The sequence below is a fragment of the Temnothorax longispinosus genome, chromosome 12 (genome assembly GCF_030848805.1).
Source record: "Temnothorax longispinosus isolate EJ_2023e chromosome 12, Tlon_JGU_v1, whole genome shotgun sequence".
Taxonomy (NCBI): Eukaryota; Metazoa; Arthropoda; class Insecta; order Hymenoptera; family Formicidae; genus Temnothorax; species Temnothorax longispinosus.
Window position 1 is genome coordinate 5,279,565 of NC_092369.1, and position 21,385 is coordinate 5,300,949.

The 21,385-nt window shown below is 38.7% G+C and overlaps 1 long non-coding RNA gene across 1 annotated transcript; it reads left to right on the plus strand.

Moving 5' to 3' along the window:
* The first annotated feature begins 331 nt into the window (after positions 1-331).
* Positions 332-8,599, plus strand: LOC139823077 (uncharacterized). Its single transcript, XR_011734685.1, has 3 exons — positions 332-660; positions 771-875; positions 8,383-8,599. It is a non-coding gene; the product is annotated as an uncharacterized lncRNA (long non-coding RNA).
* The last annotated feature ends 12,786 nt before the right edge of the window (positions 8,600-21,385 follow it).

The window sequence follows — 21,385 nt, forward strand, 5'->3', positions numbered from 1 at the left end:
GTATAATTCGAAGTTATATGTATAATGTGACTTCATAATAAAAAGTCAAAATTTTAACCTTGCATTTTATAATTTATATATACATATATATATATATATATATATATATATATATATATCGTTTTTTATGAAATATATACCCTTACGAAAAAAACACCCTAAATAACACCTAAAAAAACACCCAAAGAAACACCAAAAAATAATAGCGTAATTTTGGATACTCAAATGGCGTTTACACCATTTGAGCGTTAACGCCAAGAAAAATACCTAAAAAAACACCAAAAAATAATGGCGTAATTTCGGATCCCCAAATGGCGTTTACACCATTTGAGCGTTAACGCCAAGAAAAACACCAAAAATGACACCGAAAATTTCGCCAATATTTTTTGGTGTTTTTTTGGTATTTTTTGGGGTGTTATTTAAAGTGTTTTTTTCGTAAGGGCAATTACTTGCGTTAGATGAAGAAAGTTTTAATGTTGAATTTGTTATTAAAAATAATGACACAGAAGCAGTTAGTTTTATTGATAAATTTTTGAGTCAATCATGAATAAAATTCATAAACCACTTACAATCTTTGTGGATGGAACATTTGCAACGGTACCTTAACTAAAAAACAATAATTGTCAATTATGGACAATCCTAATTAGATATAATAATAGAGTAAGTAAAACAATTTCTTAGTTCAGTCATCAATTAGTTCATTAAATTGCAAAAGATACTCTATATTATATGTAAATGTATGAGTAAATTTAATTGTTCTACAATTTCAGACATTTCCGATTGTGTAATGGAAAATAGAAATACCGAAGATTACATAGAAGTCTTAAAACAAATAACAAATACTGTCCTTTCATTATCACGCATGTGTCAAAAAGGTTTGATTATTTTGTATTCGTGCGCGTATATTTTGAAAAAGGCTTCCTCTAACTAACAGATCAAGAGACACGGTAGTGTCTCGCGCCAAGTACACGCGGAGCGAGACCGACCGTGACTCTTTTACGCGACGCGACGGGTTGCGAGTACCCGAGATGTTGAGATCTCGATAACGAGTGAACGGATCAAGTTCTAAGTAGGCTTGATCGATAGCTTGGGGTCCAATTAGGGGGGGGGGGGGTTCTCTCATAATATTCCGCTACGTGCCCTACGAGCGGAGATATTGCGACGCAAAGTCCAAATGGGAAAATTTATTTTTAAGATACTCCTCCTCCTCCTCCTACTCCTAACGCCGACGTCTCAATATTATTATGATTATCAGAGAAACGTCCCTTTCACTTTTTCGACGCTGGCGGCGCAGGTATCGCCAGTTTCGATATCGCGCGCGTATTTCGAAATTAGGTCGATAGACTTATCGGTCAGGAGGAAGATTTCTATTTAGGTAAATTAGGTAATATATACTTAATATATATTGAGTCAACGGAAAAGAAGGTTCTCTACGCTTGGCAGAAAGTGCCGCTAGGGAATTTTTAAGTCGATTCTTATGAATCAAGCTTGATATAATATATATTAAGTTAACGGAACAGAAGGTTCTCTACGCTTGGCAGAAAGTGCCGCTAGGGAATTTTTAAGTCGATTCTTATGAATCAAGCTTGAATTCGATGTCTAGGTATCCCAGGTTGCCGATGACGAGGTCCAGATAGTGCGCTTCATAGTTTTCGGTGTCCAGGTGTAATAATACGTTGAATTCGATGTCTACGTGTCCCAGGTTGCCGATGACGAGGTCCACATAGTGCGCTCCGTAGTTTTCGGTGTCTACGTGTATTAATACCTTGAATTCGATGTCCACGTGTCCCAGGTTGCCGATGACGGGATCCAGATAGTGCGCTTCATAGTTTTCGGTGTCCATGTGTAATCGTACGTTGAATTCGATGTCCACGTGTCCCAGGTTGCCGATGACGGGATCCAGATAGTGCGCTTCATAGTTTTCGGTGTCCAGATGTAATCGTACGTTGAATTTGATGTCTAGGTGTCCCAGGTTGCCGATGACAAGGTCCACATAGTGCGCTCCGTAGTTTTCGGTGTCTACGTGTATTAATACCTTGAATTCGATGTCTAGGTGTCCCAGGTTGCCGATGACGAGGTCCACATAGTGCGCTCCGTAGTTGTCGGTGTCTACGTGTATTAATATCTTGAAATTGATGTCTAGGTGTCTCAGATTGCTGATGACGAGGTCCAGATAGCGCGCTCCGTAGTTTTCGGTGTCTAGATGTAATAATACCTCGAATTCGATGTCTACGTGTCCCAGGTTGCCGATGACGAGGTCCACATAGTGCGCTTTGTAGTTTTTGGTGTCTAGGTGTATTAATAACTTTAAATCTGAATGTAGGACACGTAGATATCGAATTCGAGGTATTAATACACGTAGACACCGAAAACTACGGAGCGCACTATGTGGACCTTGTCATCGGAAACGTGGGACACCTAGACATCGAATTCAACGTATTATTATACCTGGACACCGAAAACTATAGAGCGCACTATCTGGAACCCGACATCAGCAACCTGGAACACGTGGACATCGAATTCAAGGTATTAATACACCTGGATACCGAAAACTATGAAGCGCACTATGTGAACCTCGTCATCGGCAACCTGGGACACCTAGACATCGAATTCAAGCTTGATTCATAAGAATCGACTTAAAAATTCCCTAGCGGCAGAATCAAGAGACACAGTAGTGTCTCGCGCCAAGTACACGCGGAGCGAGACCGACCGTGACTCTTTTACGCGACGCGACGGGTTGCGAGTACCCGAGATGTTGAGATCTCAATAACGAGTGAACGGATCAAGTTCTAAGTAGGCTTGATCGATAGCTTGGGGTCCAATTAGGGGGGGAGGGGTTTCTCTTATAATATCCCGCTCCGTGCCCTACGAGCGGAGATATTGCGACGCAAAGTCTAAATGTGAAAATTTTTTATTAAGATACTTCTTCTTCTATCTTTTTCTAACGCCGACGTCTTATATGACACTACAAAAAGGCGTGATATCCGTACAAAATTACCTTTTTCAAAAAAAAGGTAAAAAAATGCGCCAAGTACACGCATAGTAGTATATATGTATTATGTTGTTACCTCGAAAAAAACAAAGTGGTAGTATTATACCTCGAAATAACACCCTGTACATATTGTTTTATACAATGCGTAATACTACAAAAAGGCGTGATATCTGTACAAAATTACCTTTTTTAAAAAAAAAGGTAAAGAAAAGGCGCCAAGTACACGCATAGTAGTGTCAAGAGAGAAACCTGAGAGAGGCCATCCCGGCATTTTTCGTCAATTTTTCTGTGTCACATTTTCCGACGCGCCGCCTGAGAAAGTGCAACTCAACTACGTCGTTTCGCTCGGTAACCGCACATGGTTTGCGTCCGTGCTAATGGTTCGTGTCCGAACTAGCCAGTTAAGAGGGGATATGCTGCGGCCGCGGCGCACAGTGGAACCGTTTGCGCGAATCGCGGAAAAAATTATGTTACTTGTGAAATATGCAATGAATGATCATAGAACCTTTCAATGTTGACTTATAAAAATTGCAAAAGTGTATATTTATTAAAAATTAATGATAGGAACAAGTATTTGATTGAAATTAAATAAAAATTCAATTTACATTTAATTTACGTATAAGAGCAAAGTAATTCTTGCGTTTCATCGCTTAAGTCTAAATTTTTTTGATGTGGTTTACTTCTTAAACTATAGTTATTAACGGATCGGATGACACGAGCATCATATGCATAACATCTTCATTTGTAAACAGACGGCTACATTTTCTACTATGATTAAGTCGATATATCGTTTATAGTCTTTATTTCTTGCCTCTTGAGCTTCTTCCGATAATGTCCCAACAGGTAACGCTGCATTTTCCGAGGCATTTTCTATAATTTCCTTACCGTGAAGAAGAATTTTATGAACGGTAATTGGCATAAAGTACCAAGAATATTTTTCAATAAATATATATTTCCGCTGCCTTGTACGCATAAGAACCGAATTTTTCTGAATTTATTTCTTCACCACAATTAATCGTTTGTAATATTGTGGAAAATCTTCTGATCAATTCCTCGTCAACTCCAGTTATTTCTGCTGTGATTTTTGGATCAGCAAAAAAATCGTCGAGAAGTATTTCCGTCATTAGATGATCCGGAACCTTGTTTAACGATGTCTACCCTCAGTCCAAGTTTATTATAAAAAGCGTTTTGTATTCTTTTTTTTTTGTTTCTTCTTTTTGAACGCGTGTTTCTGGCGTTGTTGACCACTTATTCTTGAAAGACAAATTGTAGGCAATATGTAATATACATTCCATGAATTTGATTCGTGCGTGCAAGGGTGACATTCCTAATTTGAGTGCTTCTTTTCTTTGTTAGACCTTTTATTAATTTCTGTTAAGTTGTTCATTTGAGATGGTTTGGAACCGCAAATGAAGCACGAAGATGATGAAGGCGTGTGGGTTACAGCTTAAGCTACCTTACCGTCTATCATCGTAAATATCATTTGATGATTTATTTTGAATGTGGTCCAAACTTTTCTATTTCTGTTTCTCGTAATTGAGCAATTTCGTCATCCATACGTTGCTTTTCACTTTTTATTTTTTCAGCAGTTTCTTTTGTGTATTCAAATTGTATTGCTCTGCAATATCTCGTTGAAGAAGGTCGATCATTATACCAAATAATAATATTTTTATCGTAAAATGAAGTAAGACGTAAGGGCACCATCTGTGACTAGTTAGTGCCAATTGTTATAAAAGACTTTTGCAGCAACAACATGCACTCGAAACAACAATTATCCGTTGCGTTCCTTTCTCCTTTCAAGACATGAAAAGCTTTTCCATCTCCTATCAAGAATTAGTCACAGATGATGCCCTTACGTCTTCATAACCCACACGCCTTCATCATCTTCGTGCTTCATTTGCGGTTCCAAACCATCTCAAATGAACAACTTAACAGAAATTAATAAAAGGTCTAACAAAGAAAAGAAGCACTCAAATTAGGAATGTCACCCTTGCACGCACGAATCAAATTCATGGAATGTATATTACATATTGCCTACAATTTGTCTTTCAAGAATAAGTGGTCAACAACGCCAGAAACACGCGTTCAAAAAGAAGAAACAAAAAAAAAGAATACAAAACGCTTGTTATAATAAACTTGGACTGAGGGTAGACATCGTTAAACAAGGTTCCGGATCATCTAATGACGGAAATACTTCTCGACGATTTTTTGCTGATCCAAAAATCACAGCAGAAATAACTGGAGTTGACGAGGAATTGATCAGAAGATTTTCCACAATATTACAAACGATTAATTGTGGTGAAGAAATAAATTCAGAAAAATTCGGTTCTTATGCGTACAAGGCAGCGGAATATATATTTATTGAAAAATATTCTTGGTACTTTATGCCAATTACCGTTCATAAAATTCTTCTTCACGGTAAGGAAATTATAGAAAATGCCTCGGAAAATGCAGCGTTACCTGTTGGGACATTATCGGAAGAAGCTCAAGAGGCAAGAAATAAAGACTATAAACGATATATCGACTTAATCATAGTAGAAAATGTAGCCGTCTGTTTACAAATGAAGATGTTATGCATATGATGCTCGTGTCATCCGATCCGTTAATAACTATAGTTTAAGAAGTAAACCACATCAAAAAAATTTAGACTTAAGCGATGAGACGCAAGAATTACTTTGCTCTTATACGTAAATTAAATGTAAATTGAATTTTTATTTAATTTCAATCAAATACTTGTTCCTATCATTAATTTTTAATAAATATACACTTTTGCAATTTTTATAAGTCAACATTGAAAGGTTCTATGATCATTCATTGCATATTTCACAAGTAACATAATTTTTTCCGCGATTCGCGCAAACGGCTCCACTGTGCGCCGCGGCCGCAGCATATCCCCTCTTAACTGGCTAGTTCGGACACGAACCATTAGCACGGACGCAAACCATGTGCGGTTACCGAGCGAAACGACGTAGTTGAGTTGCACTTTCTCAGGCGGCGCGTCGGAAAATGCGACACAGAAAAATTGACGAAAAATGCCGGGATGGCCTCTCTCAGGTTTCTCTCTGGTAGTGTATATGTTGTTACCTCGAAAAAAAAAAAACAGTGGTAGTATTATACCTTAAAAAAATCTAAGTAACATGTGGTAGACGAAATCTTTGTATCTTGAAAAATCTCGAAAAAACTTCACCTCGAAAAAAAAACAAAGTAGTAGTATTATACCTCGAAAAAACCTAAGTAACAAGTGGTGGACGTAATCTTTGTATCTCCAAAAATCTCGAAAAAACCTAAGCAGTATTATTTTTATTTCCAAAAAATTATTACTCAAGTGATACACATCACAAAATTACGTTACCTTATCAAAAAATGAGTCGCGCTTCAAGTGATCTATTATTACAATTACAAAAAAGAAATAATATCTCTTTTTAAATTACAGCGCCAATTACAGAGAACATATATTTTTCGAGATACAAAGATTACGTCTACCACTTGTTACTTAGGTTTTTTCGAGGTATAATATTACTACCTACTGCTTTTCTTCGATTAGAATAAAAAATTGAATCATGAAGAATTACACAGAGGTAACAGTACAAAATACAAATATTTTATTAAAATATTTAAACCCAACAAGGGAATACAAGGTATTTAAATACAAAGTTTATATATGTATTTTAAAAGATTTAATCGCATCGCAAAGAATTACAGAGGTAACAGTACAAAAAATAAAAATATTTTATTAAAATACATAAATTTTTTTTGTCAAAAAACTTGGCGCTGCTAGAGAGAGAGAGAGAGAGAGAGACCTTTTACAAATGTAGATATTACTTATTCTATACTTAATTCTAATCGCTTTAAAAATATAAACTTATCCTAACTTATCCTATACTTAGTAATAAGCATTATTCACCGTCACACACACACACACACACACACACACACACACACACACATCGCCCACACCCACTCGCTCGCACATACACACCAGGCTGACCTAATTTTGAGGTCTAGCAGCGCCAAGTTCTTTGACAAGAAAAATTTATGTATTTTAATAGAATATTTTTATTTTTTGTACTGTTACCTCTGTAATTCTTTGCGATGCGATTAAATCTTTTAAAATACATATATAAACTTTGTATTTAAATACCTTGTATTCCCTTGTTGGGTTTAAATATTTTAATAAAATATTTGTATTTTGTACTGTTACCTCTGTGTAATTCTTCATGATTCAATTTTTTATTCTAATCGAAGAAAAGCAGTAGTAATATTATACCTCGAAAAAACCTAAGTAACAAGTGGTAGACGTAATCTTTGTATCTCGAAAAATATATGTTCTCTGTAATTGGCGCTGTAATTTAAAAAGAGATATCATTTCTTTTTTGTAATTGTAATAATAGATCACTTGAAGCGCGACTCATTTTTTGATAAGATAACGTAATTTTGTGATGTGTATCACTTGAGTAATAATTTTTTGGAAATAAAAATAATACTGCTTAGGTTTTTTCGAGATTTTTGGAGATACAAAGATTACGTCCACCACTTGTTACTTAGGTTTTTTCGAGGTATAATACTACTACTTTGTTTTTTTTTTTTGAGGTGGTTTTTTCGAGATTTTTCAAGATACAAAGATTTCGTCTACCACATGTTACTTAGATTTTTTTAAGGTATAATACTACCACTGTTTTTTTTTTCGAGGTAACAACATATACACTACTATGCGTGTACTTGGCGCCTTTCTTTATCTTTTTTTTAAAAAAGGTAATTTTGTACAGATATCACGCCTTTTTGTAGTATTACGCATTGTATAAACAATATGTACAGGGTGTTATTTCGAGGTATAATACTACCACTTTGTTTTTTTCGAGGTAACAACATAATACATATATACTACTATGCGTGTACTTGGCGCATTTTTTTACCTTTTTTTTTGAAAAATTACGACTTACGCAGTGCTAATAATCTACAAAAATTAATTTAAAATTAATTCTTTAGTACCAACATTATCCCCTCTACTTTTATGGAAAATGTCGTCTAACCCGTAATCCCGAGAGCTCTGGTAACTTAGCCGGTCAACTTCGACTTTATTAATTTTCATATTTTTTTATCGTTTGTTGGTCGTTTGTTGGTGATTGTTGGCCTAATTACAACGTTTGTTGGTTCTTAATTTTTTTTTAAATTTAAAAAGAAAAATTAGCATTAAGTTAGCCGGAAAAATTTTATTTTTAATTTCAAAAAAGCCTAATCGATGCGTAATCGTTTGCTGATGATTGTTGGTCTAATTTTAGCGTTTGTTGGTTTATTATTAGTCTTAAAAACGAAAAATTATCTCACATATTAAAGTAATCGAAGATTGGTTTATTTGCCCACGACTTAAGCTTTATTTCTATCAATTTAAGGCTAACATCTATAAAACTGCCATATGAATACGGGCCTTAACATCGGCAGAAAATCGCGAAAAGATAAAGAATATGGCCACCGCGCCACCTAACATGGCCACCGGTTGTACAAGATACACGCGGTTCGTGTAAAGGAGAACGGCCATTGTTATCCTATTTGGATTCTTTTTGCGTTCCTATCGAAACGTTTCTATCGAAACGTTGGTCCTTTGGACACTCTGAGGTAAGAAATCTTAGTCTTTAATGGCATTTTTATCGGGAATTACGAGAAGTCTGTAATCAATTCTAGATTATAAATAAAATCAGAGACGTCTCGCCGAGGCACTTCGGTGCACGAGTTAAGATTCGTTATCATGCGCATGATTTCAAAGGATATTCTTATCCTTTCGTTGAAATAAAAGATGATTCTAAAGGATTAATTATTCTCTATTTAAGATAACACTCGATGAACCTATTAATGGAATAAGATTATCGTCGACGGATTATCAAGTAAATTCTTACTATTTATCATTGTTTCATGAAAGTACTTGCTTATAATGATGTTTAACTGACTCGAGAATATCTTTTACAGAATTATGGATAATTTGTATTAATTTCGTTTTGCCAAGAGCATATTATTTACATTTACAATTCCTTTTCTAAATTACTTGTGTGGCGTACAACTCTTACGATATTTCATGCGTTCAATTTTATTCTTACTTGCGTTTTGCGTTCATTTCGGACATTAATAGCGTTTTACTTTTTGCGTGCGTTTCCGTTTCCTTATTAAATATTATTAGTTTGCATAATATCCTGCGCTCAATCTAATCCGTATTCGAGCCATTATACGAGAAAAAACGAAAGAGATTATTCGAAATCTCCTATTATTTATGCGATATATTATTCATATATGTGCATGCTTTATTTATCTCGTTTGATATTATTTGATATTGCGATGTATTATTCACTTATGTGTTGTTTATCTCGCTTCGAATTAATGATGATTGAATCTGCTGTTTTCTATTTCATGTTAGTGCGAACTATTATTCCTACTTTCTATTGATGTTTACATGAGGATTAAATCCACAGCTCTCGAGAATTGTGGGAGGCTAAGATCAGTCTTAGTAATGATGTAATTCCATCTCTTTTCAATCGCTTTCAAAACAAGATCTTTAGGTACGTTAGTAAAAAGAGAGGTGACATCTAACGAAATTAAAACGTCACCGCCTCCCACTCTTACTCCTCTAATCAGTTCCACAAAGGACCAACCATTCTTAATATATGATTCGGGTTTAGGAACAGATTTTTCTAAAATTTTATGCAAAAGATTGGCGATATTATAAAGTGGACTGCCTAAAGTGGAAACAATTATACGTAATGGTGAGCCAACTTTATGAATCTTCGGGAGCCCGTAACTACGCGGGGGATTCCCATTAGTGCAATTCAATTGTTTATAAACTTGTTCGTTGATGATGCCCATGCTAAACCAAGACTTTGCCATTTCGTTGATTTTAGATGTTATTTTTCTTATAGGATTACTTTTCAATTTTTTGTACGTGGAACTATCATTAGTAAATCAGTCATCCTATTAACATACGTACTTTTTTCCATTATCACGGTAACTTAGCCCTTGTCTGCCTTAGTAACATCTGATCGGGCGATTCGTTTGTCCGACTCGCGGTTTCACAATTCCAACATTAGTGAAATCAAAAAGATCCTTGTAAATAATTGTTACCCGAAGAAAGTTGTTGATAAATATGTTAATGTCCGACTTGGTGAATTGCGAAATCGTAACAACAACGATCCTGTCAGTTGCGAAGTGGCCCAAGATCCTCGAAGGTGCATTACTGTACCTTACGTAAAAGGCCTTAGCGAAAATGTTAGCCGTACAATGCGAGACATGAATTTTAGGGTTCTTCACACCATCCCGAAGAGATTAGGGTAATTATGCAGTATAGGGGACCACCCTCCGATGACCTTGACCTTGACATATGTTGTCAAGGTCACCCTTCTGAGTGACCTTCAGAAGGTTTTAGCCCTCGGTCATTGTTCGTTAAAAAGTTATTAACAAAAAAAGTTTGGAAAATATAGCAGCTATTTTGAGTATTGGAAGGCATAAATAACTAATATATACGTGTGTGTGCCCTGCTTTAAAGAAAATCACAACTTCTATAAAGCAGGACATACACACATGTGTGTGTGCCCTGCTTTAAAGAAAATCACAATTTCTATAACTTTATATGCTTTACCAAAACACAACATTTAAACCAGTAAATTGTTGATAAATTGAAGTCTTTTTGTTAAAGCAGAGAATACTTACATGGGTTAGATGACGCGCTTTAAACAGTTGAATACTCTTTTAAAGCGCGTCATTTATAGTCCGGGAGCCCACCGCAAAAATTTGGGTCAATCGCTTTTATGACAAATTTTTACTCGAAACAGTGGGTAATGTACCGCACAATACTAATTGCTTGTCAGCCAAAGTCGTACCCCCTGCTTTATATCTTATAACAAATTGTTAACAAATGAAATTGTGCGAGGTACTTCACTCATTGCTTTTATGAAAATTTTCTGTTTCAATAGATAGGGGGCAATAAAATGGACCTTCCAATACCCGGCTGCCACCCCTCATCCCCTGCTTTAAGGGTGGCTGCCAATGTCCAATATGACAATATTGATTAACTAACCTACACCTATCACTTTTATGGACGAATGACATATCGTTGGAAAGCTCGTCAAATTTCCTTCAAAATAATACCCGGCTGCCGCACCTTCGCCCCTGTGGAGGTGAGGCTGCCGAGGTTTTAACTCGCTGCGCGAGTCTATTCGAAAACGCAGTTTGAAATGCGCGCTCTAGACAAGGACAGAGCGATGTGTTCCCATTTGTTCTTCAAATGTTATTATTCTCCTGAATGTCACATTGTTACAATGGCAGAGTAGGTAAGAATTTGTGTTGTTTATATATTTTTCGACATTCATTGAGTGTAGTAGTCAAAATGTATGATCTTAAATGTATTATCGCGAGTCGAGTTTCAAGTCTGTTTTTAATCTTTTATGGAGTGTAAGGAAAGCGTAATTAGAATTTTCGAAAAGTTGTACTATCGAGTCGCATCTGGTGTAATCATTTACGTAAATATGAATAACACAGTTATTGATCTGTAATTATCATAAGTAAAAGATCCTAAAAAATTTAGTTGTAGGCAAAGGATAGATGTCATGTTTAACTGATTAGACATATTTATACTCACTTTGCCGTATGATTCTTAAGTGAGGGGTTACTTCAGCAAAGCTTTCGTGGAGGTGAAGAAATAAAGGTTTTTTGTAGTTTACTAATGTATTTATTTATATGTTACAAAATCATTTAGAAGAAGTATTAATTAACAATATGCTGTGTTGCAATAGCCATGTGAAACTTGAATGAAAAAAACAGCAATAACAGACATTTGCAAGAAGATGGAAAATTATTCATCGTAAAATTCGTCAGAGGACTCATCTCCCGAAAAATCTACATCAAAATCAAGGTCGTCGGTTGTTTTCTTTTCTACAATTTTGTTATGTATCGTTCATCATTTCCCCTGAACTTGAATCATTTCTGGTATCTTCCTGCAAAATTTCAGTTATTGTCGAAGGTAAAGCGTCCCCAATGAACCACGTCGGTTTCAAACTAGTGTTGTTGCCAGAATGCTCTACAAACCATCCACAATCTTCAGCACGTAATTTGACGCAACGAGATTCAGTGGCATTGCGCCACATTGAATTGATGTAGATGGTTCGCAACATTTTTTGTTTAAGAGACTTCCAACAAGGCGGAATGAACGATACTAACGAAATTGTAGAAAAGGAAACAACCAACGACCTTGATTTTAATGTAGATTTTTCGGGAGATGAGTCCTCTGACGAATTTTATGATGAATAATTTTCCATCTTCTTGCAAATATCTGTTATTGCTGTTTTTGCTTCCTCATAGAGGAAGCTTTGTTTTCGTAAAAAAATTTTTTTTTTAGTTGCTTTTGCCAATGAGTTCAGAATGTTCTAAAACGTCGAAAAATCCCTATTTTAAAAAATGTCGGTATGTGTGTATGTATGTGTGTATGTATGTATGTGCCAAATTTACCGAAATTTCTATAACTCCAGAACTGATCAACCAAATCTTAACCAATTATATATGAAATAGGGGTAGAAAAGACTGAAGAATATAATAGATTTTTAAATAATTGATCTTAAAAGTGTCAAGTTCATATCGTAATTTTTCACTTTTTTATATCAATATAAAAAAATTTATCTGAAGTAGATCCTATCATTAGAATACATAGTTTTCTTTCTAATAATAATATAAATACATTCTTTAGAATCTCTTTTAATTTCAATCTCATAATTACATTTTGTTTCATTCAAGTTTCACATGGCTATTGCAACACAGCATATTGTTAATTAATACTTCTTCTCAATGATTTCGTAACATATAAATAAATACATTAGTAAACTACGAAAAACCTTTATTTCTTCACCTCCACGAAAGCTTTGCTGAAGTAACCCCTCACTTAAGAATCATACGGCAAAGTGGGTATAAATATGTCTAATCAGTTAAACATGACATCTATCCTTTGCCTACAACTAAATTTTTTAGGATCTTTTACTTATGATAATTACAGATCAATAACTGTGTTATTCATATTTACGTAAATGATTACACCAGATGCGACTCGATAGTACAACTTTTCGAAAATTCTAATTACGCTTTCCTTACACTCCATAAAAGATTAAAAACAGACTTGAAACTCGACTCGCGATAATACATTTAAGATCATACATTTTGACTACTACACTCAATGAATGTCGAAAAATATATAAACAACACAAATTCTTACCTACTCTGCCATTGTAACAATGTGACATTCAGGAGAATAATAACATTTGAAGAACAAATGGGAACACATCGCTCTGTCCTTGTCTAGAGCGCGCATTTCAAACTGCGTTTTCGAATAGACTCGCGCAGCGAGTTAAAACCTCGGCAGCCTCACCTCCACAGGGGCGAAGGTGCGGCAGCCGGGTATTATTTTGAAGGAAATTTGACGAGCTTTCCAACGATATGTCATTCGTCCATAAAAGTGATAGGTGTAGGTTAGTAATCAATATTGTCATATTGGACATCGGCAGCCACCCTTAAAGAAGGGGATGAGGGGTGGCAGCCGAGTATTGGAAGGTCCATTTTATTGCCCCCTATCTATTGAAACAGAAAATTTTCATAAAAGCAATGAGTGAAGTACCTCGCACAATTTTATTTGTTAACAATTTGTTATAAGATATAAAGCAGGGGGTACGACTTTGGCTGACAAGCAATTAGTATTGTGTGGTACATTACCCACTGTTTCGAGTAAAAATTTGTCATAAAAGCGATTGACCCAAATTTTTGCGGTGGGCTCCCGGACTATTAACCCATGTGGCATCTCGCATATTAACTTTCGACGCATGAAAAGTTCACGCATACACTTTCCACGCGAACCGAGGTTCACGCACACCCCCCCTCGTGCTTTCGGGGGAGGTGCGGTAGTCCCGAAATAGTTCACGCATACACTTTCCACGCGAACCGAGGTTCACCCACACCCCCCCCTGCTTTCGGGCCGGGCCGGGCCAAGTGTATGCGTGAACTATTTCGGGACTACCGCACCTCCCCCGAAAGCAGGGGGGGGGGTGTGCGTAAACCTCGGTTTGCGTGAAAAATGTATGCGTGAACTATTTCGGGGCTACCGCACCTCCCCCGAAAGCACGGGAGGGGGGTGTGCGTGAATCTCGGTTCGCGTGAAAAGTGTATGCGTGAACTATTTCGGGACTACCGCACTTCCCCCGAAAGCAGGGGGGTGTGGGTGAACCTCGGTTCGCGTGAAAAGTGTATGCGTGAACTATTTCGGGACTACCGCACCTCCCCCGAAAGCACGGGGGGGGGTGTGCGTGAACCTCGGTTCGCGTGGAAAGTGTATGCGTGAACTATTTCGGGACTACCGCACCTCCCCCGAAAGCACGGGGGGGGGGGTGTGCGTGAATCTCGGTTCGCGTGGAAAGTGTATGCGTGAACTATTTCGGGACTACCGCACTTCCCCCGAAAGCAGGGGGGGTGTGGGTGAACCTCGGTTCGCGTGAAAAGTGTATGCGTGAACCATAGACCTAGGATAAGATAGACGGAGCGTAAGCCTGCGGGGTAGGTGATAGCGCGGGAGGGGAAATAGACCCAAATTTCGGCAAAGTTCGGTTAGACTCGGAAACATTCGAACGCTCGACCGACTCGACAGCACACGGATGTGCCTTCGCGCTTTGGTGTGCGTTGGCAGCATGTGGAGGGGATGCGCTGGCATGCGCTGTTTGTTCGATTACACATTTGACAGTGTCAAATTGACACATTTCTCCGGACGGTGGATACTATTGGATACTATAACCTAGGCTTTGTTCGGGGAGCGCGCTATCAGCGCTATTTGGTTATTCTATCCTTGTTGTACATCTGATGAGCGATAAAGATAGAACGATGCAATAGCGTTAATAGCGCGCTCCCCGAACGCAGCCCTAGAATACAGTATCATGGAAATGAAGTGCTTAATTGGTATTTAGTGTACAGATTTCGTCGCTCGTCGGTCGCGGCGTCGTCGAGTTGCGGAGGATGCGCGGCGCGCGGTGAGAATCCGCGAGGGAATATCGCCGGACGGGGATCTCCGAGATTGTTTACATTCTTCCGCAAGCGTTGCTCCTACGGCGGGATTGACCGCCATATAGGGAATCACCTTGCCCATCTTCCGCGTGCCTTTTTTCCCCTCGAGCAATAGGTTCGAGGGATTCGAGTGGCTTAACGTTGCGCTGAACGACGAGGGAGGTGCTCTGGACCATCTGGAAAGGTACCGAAGGAAAGAAAGTTTGCTGCTGCTGCTGTTGCTGTTGCTGGCACCGTTGGTGTCGAGACATCGCGCGAGCGTGCCCTCCGGAAGAATCTCGGGTACCCCCGGGAGCTCCTCGAGCGACTAGAAAATCCTGAGATGCCTCGCGAACGCCCACGGGAATATCCTGCGAGTACTTAATTTGAATGCGGGCTCGAAATCGCGACTTTATTTCCACGGAGGAAAGCGCGCCTGAGGCGTCGAAGATGTGACGCGCATCGCATTTTTGTAATTACGGTAAATACTTATGCAGAATTTGCATATTTATTTTTTATTTGCAGAATTTGACGTTTGCGATCGTCATATGCGACAACTTCAATTCACGCGCGCGTAACGTGGTCCGAACGTCCCCGAGTCTAACCGAACTTTGCCGAGACTTGGGTCTATTTCCCCTCCCGCGCTATCCTTACCCCCCTTGTCCATAGTAGCAGTTTACGCTCCGTCTATCTTATCCTAGGTCTATGGCGTGAACTATTTCGGGACTACCGCACCTCCCCCGAAAGCATGGGGGGGTGTGCGTGAACCTCGGTTTGCGTGGAAAGTGTATGCGTGAACTATTTCGGGACTACCGCACCTCCCCCGAAAGCACGAGGGCGGGGGTGTGCGTGAATCTCGGTTCGCGTAGAAAGTGTATGCGTGAACTATTTCGGGACTACCGCACCTCCCCCGAAAGCAGGGGGAGGTGTGCGTAAACCTCGGTTCGCGTGAAAAGTGTATGCGTGAACTATTTCGCCATATATTTTAGTCATTTATGCCTTCCAATACTCAAAATAGCTGCTGTATTTTTCAAACTTTTTTTGTTTATAACTTTTTAACGAACAATGACCGAGGGCTAAAACCTTCTGAAGGTCATTCAGAAGGGTGACCTTGACAACATATGTCAAGGTCAAGGTCATCGGAGGGTGGTTCCCTATACTGCATAATTACCGATTGATTGTGCAAATTGTGATGCTGTATATATTGGCCAGACAAAAAGGCACTTAGAAACACGCATCAAAGAACATCGATGTGATATCAGGAAAAATGTAGATAATCATTCTGTTGTGAGTAAGCACCGGCTTGCACACAATCATGATTTCAAGTGGCAGCATCCTGAAATTTTATATAGAGAAAAGCATTAAAAAAAAAAGAGAAATATCCGAAATGTTTTTCATTAAGGACGTTCTCCGGTGGCAGTTGTGCTCAACTCAGACGCACGGAGTAATGATATGGTTGACAACTATTTCCGTGCGCAAAAGTCTGAAACTCGTCTAGCCGCGCAGCTTTACTCGATCTGGCAAATTTTTGTTCCGTTTCCATTTCTCCAATACCAATCATAAATGAGTACGTCCTACTTGTTTATTGAGCATTCTAAAAGTAAATAATAATGAATCATAAAGAAAAAAGATTAAATAACTTGATTTAAATAACGTTGCCCATAAGATCTTGACGTTCTCTACTTAACCTATATGTCGCAGCGGTAGCAACGTTGCCAAGTCTCGCAGTGATCTCTCCCTCTCCCTGCCTCCGAGCAGACGAAAATTATGTCCGATAGTGTTCTTTAGACGACTATTTCTCAAAAATAAATACCGCTTGCTATATCGAACTTTATTGTCACACGTTACTAATAATATGAGGCATCTTATACTATTTTTTCAAAAAAATTCTAAGAAAACTGTACTTATTATTCATTAAAATGTCCGTGTCGAGAGAGCTTAACATAGGGATCCCGTGTTAAAAATCGGAACTTTGAAGCTGAATATCTCAAATTTTAGTACCGCAAGGGGCATTGAATAAAACGCCTACGTATAAAACGCGTTTAATTAAACATATACTGAAAGTTTAAGAAAATTTCTAAGAAAACGATTTTGCCGGTGAACGTCCTTAAAAAACATGATTGCACAATCAATTTACAAAATGATATTGAGAGCCTGCCATCTATTTATAACCGTGTCATTGGTATTACTTAGTTTGCTCTTCATATTTCGGTTCACCTCTATGAAGTTGGCCGGACAACTTCAACGTATCGAACTTTCATTAATTGGAATCGATTGGTGGTCGTTTGGTGGTCTTTGGTAGTCTAGTCCGATCGTTTGGTGGTTAGTCGTTTCCTGTAAAATAAAAATGAAATTTCCGGTGTGAAGTTAGCCGGACAATTTTTATTTTTCAACCAATTTAACTTTTTTATAGCTCATTCGACGCGGAATCGTTTGGTGGTCACGAATATCACCGGTAAAACGTTTGGTGGTCAACCGTTTTCCCAGAAAATAGAAAAAACCGTATGCGCATAATGCCGTAGTCGGAACAATTGTATTTATCACCCAAATTGACTTTGATAGGGCTCAATCGACGCGGAATCGTTTGGTGGTCACGAATATCGTCATTAAAACGTTTGGTGGTCAATGGTTTTCCTAACAAATAGAAAAAACCGTACTCTCACGCCATTGGTCGTATGACTCCGTGACGTTAGCTCGGTAATTTGATGGAATTAAACATTATTTATCAATCAAATTGACTTTCATACGGGCTCAATCGACGCGGAATCGTTTGGTGGTCACGATATCGTCATTAAAACGTTTGGTGGTCAATCGTTTTCCTAAGAAATAGATAAAACCGTACTCTCACGCCATTGGTCGTATGACTTCGTGACGTTAGCTCGGTAATTTGAGGGATAAACATTATTTATCAATCAAATTGACTTTCATACGGCTCAATCGACGCGGAATCGTTTGGTGGTCGCGAATATAATCAGTAAAACGTTTGGTGGTCAACCGTTTTCCCAGAAAAAAGGAAAAACCGTATGCTCACGCCATTGGTCGGTTGACCACCAAACGTTTTACTGATTATATTCGTGACCACCAAACGATTCCGCGTCGATTGAGCCGTATGGCAAGTCAATTTGATTGATAAATATGTTTATTCATCAAATTACCGAGCTAACGTCACGGAGTCATGCGACCATGGCGTGAGAGTACGGTTTTTTCTATTTCTTAGAAAAACGGTTGACCACCAAACGTTTTAATGACAATATTCGTGACCACCAAACGATTCCGCGTCGATTGAGCCCTATCAAAGTCAATTTGGGTGCCAAATACAATTTTTCTGACTATAGCACAAAGTCATACGACCAATGGCGTGAGCATACGGTTTTTTTCCTTTTTTCTGGGAAAACGGTTGACCACCAAACGTTTTACTGATTATATTCGTGACCACCAAACGATTCCGCGTCGATTGAGCCGTATGGAAGTCAATTTGATTGATAAATAATGTTTATCCATCAAATTACCGAGCTAACGTCACGAAGTCATACGACCAATGGCGTGAGAGTACGGTTTTATCTATTTCTTAGGAAAACGATTGACCACCAAACGTTTTACTGATTATATTCGTTACCACCAAACGATTCCGCGTCGATTGAGCCCTATCAAAGTCAATTTGGATGATAAATACAATTGTTCCGACTAATGACACAGGGTGATATTTCCTGCATTAAGCGCATACAGTTTTTTCTATTTTCCTGGGAAAACGGTTGACCACCAAACGTTTTAACCAGTGATATTTCGTGACCACCAAACGATTTCGCGTCGAATGAGCTATAAAAAAGTTAAATTGGTTGAAAAATAAAAATTGTCCGGCTAACTTTACACCGGAAATTTCATTTTTATTTTACAGGAAAACGACTAACCACCAAACGATCGGACTAGACTACCAAAGACCACCAAACGACCACCAATCGATTCTAATTAATGAAAGTTCGATACGTTGAAGTTGTCCGGCCAACTTCATAGAGGTTTTCGGTTCTGCTCGTTTTTCCACCAGAGCGCTGTTTGTTATTCGCGGATTACGTTGACAACTTTAGTTCGACTTTGACTGTCTTACTGTTCGGACGTTGTTGCCTCGATATGGCTGGTGACGTTTTTTAATCTCATGTATCACCGTTTGTCTTGGAACGCATAAGAATTGTAAGCTTTAATTAATTTTTATAATGTTAATTGACTTTATTGTTTTTGACTATCGTGATATTGTAATAATTTTGTAGAGTTTTTCTATTGTTAAATGTATAAATTCTTTCTCTTGTGTTTAGCTTTGCGTTTATCTTGATGTAGTCAGGACACCACATCAACGATGCAATTAATTTTGTTATGCGGATCGATGTAACTCGAACAAAGGCACTCGATAAGGACCGGAATTCGGTCGAAACGTCGTGCAATTCCTGTGTCAATTGGCCAGTTGGGTCGAAATAAACCGACTTATTATGTTTCATGTGGTTTATATTGAGAACATTTAATGTATTTCATACTGTCTAAATATCTATTTCTGCTGCAATTGCGCAATGTGTTACCTAACTTGAAACTTACATTTATTCAGAATTATAGAACAAAATTTCTGCAATTTCTACGTGTACTGTTCTTTCATCTCCCTCAAAATAAAAGTGTCTGGATCTTAGTTCTCGTACAATACATGTTTATTTATTCTATTTTATTTTCAACATGTTATTACAAATTTATAACAAATAAAAATTGTTTCTTTGAAAATAAAAAAATGTGTGTGAAAAAATCTATTTTCTTTAATTTAGGTTTTTTAAGTGTTTTTTTTTCTAGTCAATTGCATTATTATCAATTTTGGTGAAATTGCCAAGGTACTGCTCCTTCATTGGCGAAAAACTCTGTGAACGTTCTTTGTACTTGTAAAGCTTCTCGACTTAATACAGCTTGATTTGGTTGATTTAAATTTTGAAATAAATTATTTTCAGATGTATCATTTCGCCAAATACCTGGAATTACATCTCCATTTCTTGTTTCTCTATCTACCATTGACTTGCAAAAATATGTCGACTCTTCCTTTTTTATTAAGGTGGTCCTTTCGTGAGAACAATAAGTATTAGATATATAGGTACCTAAATTTGATATATGTTAAATATACAGTAATAAGGGGCATGTGTACGAAAAATCAAGTGAGGTTACCGACACTTTACAAGAAATAAGTCATTCTTAAATGTGCGTTCGCGGAGCGTGCCATTGTCATTCTATCCTTGTTTACATCTAATGAACGAGAAAGATAGAATGATGCAAATCGCCACGTCCAAGGTTTTCAACGAATAATACATGTACTTAGCGATCAGATGAATACATTATTCATGTCTTAAAATATTCCCTAAAGTTTCCGGATTTCGTATGTACATACCTTGAAAATAAGGGCTTGCCGAATGTTTTACTCTGATATATGAGGTTAAATAAGTAGTGGATCCAATCGCATATTGCTTTACTCGTACTGTCATGCCTGACCTTGCGACCACGCGCAATCGCGGCGAGCGTAGCGTGCGTTCAAGCGCCCAAGGTCGTGCTGCGTCGGTTGTCGGAGGACGCAGTGCGGCTGCTCACCCGGCCATCGGAGCCGGAGAGCGTGCCGGAACCGGTCGCGGAAGCGACCATAAAGCCGGGACCGTCTAGCGGGGCAACAGGCCCGGCGATGCCGGACCCAGGTGCCAAGGAGACGAGCCAGGTCGACGAGGTGGGGTTGCCGACCGACCTCGAGATATTGCGGGGCATTGTCGAGATGCTCGAGGCCGAGCTCCCCGACATGTCCGACGTGGAGGCGAGCGCCCCTGAGGCGTCAAACGCCGAGGCGGCGACGCAGGACGAGCCCATGGAGGAGACCTGCGGCTCGTCAGAGAGCTTCGGGAGCCCGGAGGAAAGCGACGGGACCGAAGACGACGAGGGGGAGCAGCGCCCCGAATAATTAGTTATAAGTCAGCGCTTCAGCGTTCCGAGGATGCGGGACACACACGGGCTACCGCCCGCAGTCTTTATTTCTTTCAGTTTAGAGCAAACGATGCGTAATTTTATTTTCTGTTTTGAACGATCCCATCCGGCGCCAGCCTAGTAATAAGTTTAGCAAACCGCGCCCGAGTTAAGTTTAAGTTTCCGGCTCAAGCACAGTAAGCTTTAATTTTGTTTGATTGGTTTATTTTCGCCCGTTGGCGCGGGGACGGGTAATCGCGCAATCACGCGACACAGCTTGAGCCAACCACACTCTCCAGGAAAGGAGAGGCGCTCAGGGAAGCATCCAGGAGGCCTCTCCACAACATAGCGGACGAGCCAAGAGCGTCCGCAGGGCGGGCGGAT